The following is a 5458-nucleotide window of genomic DNA, read 5'->3' on the forward strand; positions in this document are numbered from 1 at the left end:
ACCCACCATAGTACCACATTTTTCCTTACACTGATCCTGAAACTTGCCCCAATCAGGACTATCGCTTAACAAGGAGTCAAACAACTAAGTGTCTTCCTTGAATTTAATGAGGTTACCCTTCCCCACCTTCCATTTCACACCTTTAGCAATTAGATCTCTATTTCTTGTAACATTTTCCTAGATGTTAGAACCAATCAGGATATCTTTTGCATTGAGGAAACTTTGAAGGGTAAGGAACTGTCTTTAATACTTATTGTCCCATATCAATTTCCATTCTCTCTTAGTGTTATAACTTCTCCATATTTTCTTAGCCATGAGAAACTCATTCATATCTCTGATTCTTCTAAGGCCTAGTCTTCCCTTTCTTATAGGTTTACAAATCTTATCCCACACAATTAGATTCATTCTCTTCTTTTTCTCAACCCCTATCCATAGAAAAGTTCTTTGAATATTTTCAATAGCCTCCACAAACTTGGCAAGGATTCTAAAAATACTGATGGCATAAAGAGGAATACTCTGATGAATAGATTTCAAAAGCTGGACCTTACCAGCTTGGCTGAGCAAAGAGCCTTTCCATCTAGCTAACTTCCTATGAAATTTATCCACAAGAGCAACCTAGAAAGTATCAGGAGGAACTTGACATAAAGGGAGCCCAAGATAGGAAGCAGGAAGATTCCCCAATCGGCATCCCAAAATGTTACTAGTCTTTATTTGTCTTCTTTCTAGAGTGTTTATGAAATAGAAAAAACTTTTAGACCAATCTATCAATTGCCCAATAGCTATCTCATATCTGTCCAAATCTTTCTTTAAGCTCCTAGAATATTTCAGTAAAGAGTTCCCCATAATAATAGAGTCATCCACAAATTGCTAATGGGAGCAAACTTGGTCGGCCGATGAAGGTTTCAGCCCACAAAACTCTCACTTCTCAATAATTTTACCAATAAATCTTCCCAAACATTCCGGCATGATAATGAAAAGAATTGGGGATAGAGGATCCCTTTGTCTGAGACCCCTTGAGGATTTGAAAAAGGGGGAAGGAGACCCATTGATCAAAATAGAAAAAGAAACAGAGGAAACCAATTGCATAATAAGACAGATACTTCTAGAGCAGAAACCAAAAGAAGAGAGATCATTCATCATAAAGCCCCAATCAACTCTATCATAGGCTTTAGATAAGTCAAGCTTCAAAAGGAAGCCTTCATTTTTAGCACTAGAGAGAGAGTGAATGTTTTCATGGACCGTGATTATCGAATCCAAAATTTGTCTCCCAAGGATAAAGCCACTTTGCTGGGGAGAAATGATAGAGGGGAGCAAAGTCAAGATTCTAGAGGTCAAAACCTTTGAGATGATCTTCTAGAAAGAATTGCATAGGCTAATAGGTCTAAAAAGATCCATAGTATCAGCACCCATATTTTTGGGAATAAGAGAAATGAAAGTACCATTCAGTTATTTCAAAATTCTCCTCGCACCAAAGAATTCTTTCACAGCACTAGACACATCACTTCCAACAATATGCCAATACATTTGAAAAAAGAACATAGGGAAACCATCCAGGCCCCGGCCTTGTTACCTTCAAAAGAGTTGATAGCTTTCAGAATCTCATCATTACATGGTATAGCAGTAAGTTATGAATTCTGATCAGCGTCCAAGATAGAAGGGATATAGTCCATAAGGTCCTTTTGAGCCTAAAGGTCCAGGTTCTGATCCTTAGTCAAGAGATCAGAGAAGAACTCCAGGGATTTCTTCCTTATAGAATCTTCATCTTCAATAGTTCTACCATTGACTTTAAGTTGAGATATCCTATTGATTTCCTTGTGTTTCAAAGTGGACATATGAAAGTATTTGGTATTTCTATACCCTTCCTTCAACCAAATATTTCTCGACCTCTATTTCCAGAATTTTTCTTCTTTAGCTATAATGTCATGATATTTCATGAGAATCTCATCTCCAACCTCTCTAGAGACCTTGATGTAGCCATTATTATGAATCTCATCCTGTATATCTTTTAGATCTAAGAGAATGGTAGCTTTGGAAACAAAAATGTTCCCAAAGGACTCCTTATTCCATCTTTTAACATTATCTTTCACAAACTTCAACTATTTGACCACCTTATATATAGCATTTCCTTCAATTATAACCTACCACCATTCCTTGATTTTTCTTTCCAGGTCCAAGTGTTTTGTCAACATTCTCTCAAATCTATAAGGGAAATGTCTTCTTCTCTTCTTGGCATCACCCATAAAGGATATAGGATAATGATCCGACCTGGCCCTAATATGAGCAGATAAAGAACAAAAACTAGAATTAAACCAATCTAGAGATATTAAAGCTCTGTCGAGTCTGACTTGAATTAAGTCTTCACCACTCCTTTTGTTGGTCTAGGTATATTTAACTCCTTGCAAATCCAGATCATGGAGAGCATGACTAATGATAAACTCCATCAAATCTAATCTGCTATCCAGATTGGTTTGGTTTCCTCCCTTCTTCTCATTCTCCCTCAAAGGGGTATTGAAATCCCCATAATAATCCAGCTATCTTCAACAAACTTACTTCTAAGCGAGGATAATCTTTTCTAGAAATCACTTCTACTAGTTTTGGTCTTAGGGGCATACACATTAGTCAAGACCCATGAAGTTCCCTCTTTCAAATGCTTAAATCTAATGCAAGCCAAGTTGTTATATTGAATCAACACTTCTCCTTTAACATTATTTTATTCCAGAAAGTAGCAATACCACCAGATGCCTCTTCTAAACTACCACCACTAACTCCACCATTACTAAACATTTTCAAACATTCAACCTTATCCTTAGGCATTTTGGTTTCCTGAACCAAAAAAAATCCTGATTTTTGTCTCTAATCATACTTTTTATTAAATCATGTTTGTGAGGATTATTCAATCCTTGAATATTCTAGGAGATAATCTTTATGATTTTTTAGAAATACCTATCTCAAAGATGGTTCTTTGAGTACCGTCTGCTAAATTCTTGCTGGTTTCCATGGTCCTCTTCTTTGCATTTGAATATCTTCCAGGTGATGTATGATGAGCCCCCACATCCCCTAGTCTGCTTTTGGTATTTCTGGTGGTGGTGTTATTGTTATTGTTTTGTTTTTTTTATTGTTATTTCTTTTATCCTCCATTACTTCTTCCTCCTCCTGCTTTGTCCCACTCTTTCCTAGAGCCTTTTTTATATCTTCTTTATTTTCCCATCTTAGTTCATTTTCCTCTAGGAAAGTCAACTTGACTTGAGCCAGAGAGGCTAAAGATATCTCCGAGAGCCCTTGCTCAAGGATATTGTCAGGTTGAGCATCTTGGATCTAGCTTGGTCCATTTTTTGACCCAGAAGATATTCCTTCTGAGTTAAAATTGTCTCCCTCTTCCTTATTGTCTTTGGATTGACTATCTCCCTTATCCATTTGACTACTATCTCGTTTCTCACTCTGAGCTAAGTTTTGTTTTTTCATATCCTTTTGATTATTTTGATTATTGTCTTGTGACTTCCTTTCTCCATCATTAGAATCCCTTCCACTTTTCCCCTACTGGAAAATCTTATCTTGCTCTCCTTTCTCCATTTCATTTCCCGATTCCTTGGCTAATACCTCCTCGATTCTTCGAACCTAGGACTATATCTCCTCATCCAAACCATTAGAAGGAGAAGCTTTCAAAGTATTTTCTATCTTGGTATTTGGGTTCTTTTCCACCTTTTTCCAAACTTTAGTTTGGGTTTGATTTTTGGCAACATTGCTTGGGCATTTTTTAGCCTAGTGCCCAACTCTCTTATAGTGAAAATAAGCAAAAGGGATTGATTCATAAACAATATTCTACATCCATTTGCCAAGTTTTGAATCTATCTATATTTCCTCTAGCATATCTATCTCAGGCCCAACCCCTACACAGATTCTAGCATAAATGAGTCTTCTTCTGGATGCCGTGACCAGGTCAATGGAAAGAAGCTCCCCAAAAGCATTGGCTATCCTAGCAAACACATCTTCCTCCCAATATTCCATAGGAAGCCTAGGTAGCTTTATCGAGACTGGCACCTAGACCACAAACTTATCATCCTAGCCCATATTAGGGTACCATTTCTGGATATACATTAGATATTTACCTATCAACCAGGTTCCATTACAAAGGATTTGTCTATGATCTTCCTCACATGAAAAAGAGAAGGAGAGACAACCTTTATTCATAGCAACCACATCAACCTGTCCTTTCAAATTTCATTTTCTCTTGACAGATCCATGAACAACCTCAGTGTTAGGTCTCACCCCAAAGAATTTAACTATCAAGGTACTTTCCATCCAAGCAATATTTTGATCTATAAATTGATTCGGAATGGAAATGGCGAACTTTCCCTGAGAAATATTTGATGTATTTTTAACTGGAGGCAAGGACAACTTACCTTTGGGTTTGATGTGAAATAGAGAGGACCATTTACCAATGGGTCCGCTCAATCAGGGGCCCCCATCTAGGTCCCCCAAGTTCAAAGGGACCTCGAGATCCTTCAGATTAGATTATTTTCCCTCCACAGGGCTACCTAAACTGCTTGCCGCCTACTGTCCTAATATTTCTTTAGGTTTGCCACCCAACAAGTTTGAATTTTGAACCTGACAGTTCACCTTGTCTACTTCAATCCGCTCCCCACATGATTTGGGTCCCCCGAATTCAAATGGGCATCGGGTTCCTTACCATCTGAACTCTCCCCCTTCAAAGGGCTCCCTGAGTCGCCTGCTACAAGCTGTCCTGCTGCTGATCTAGTTCTCCTGCCTTAAAAGTTTGAATTTTGGGCCTGACCATTCCCCTTCTCCTCTCCACCTCCACTCCTCTCCATTGGAAAATAACTTTAACAAATATTAACCTTCTCAAATATTATTTAATACATTAAATTTATTATATTCTATTTAATACAATGTATTCTCTTTAATTATTACTTCAATTTCATTAACATTTAATATTTAAATTAACTGAATATATCATCAAAGCTAACAGATTTCCACAATCCATTCTAATCTTGTATGCAAGTTTTTGGATTAGATTGTGTGAGCAACTTTTTACCATCAACTTTTCAAATCACACTCCGTGATTCATCATCAGGATGCAAGAGAGTTTAAGGAGTTGAAAGATACTGATATGCAGACCAAAACAACAATAAAAAGAAGTGTGAACACGAGGATAGAGGAGAACAAAAGGCCAAAAATAGTAAACATAATAAATATAAAACCAAAAAATGAAGGACAAAGAGAGAACACTAAAGAGCAACATGAAAAAATGTATATGTATGTATGTGCATTTACCTAGATACCTAAATACAACAGTATATATATAAAATTATAAATATGAATACAAAAAAAAAGTCAAACAACACAAAAACTACTCCCAACCAAAAATGAAAAAATATAAAAAAAGGAAAGGAGGTGACAAAAACTAATATGAATAACTACAAAAAAAAGAGAATATATA

This window comes from Cryptomeria japonica, chromosome 4 (genome assembly GCF_030272615.1).
Source record: "Cryptomeria japonica chromosome 4, Sugi_1.0, whole genome shotgun sequence".
In the NCBI taxonomy this organism is placed as follows: Eukaryota; Viridiplantae; Streptophyta; class Pinopsida; order Cupressales; family Cupressaceae; genus Cryptomeria; species Cryptomeria japonica.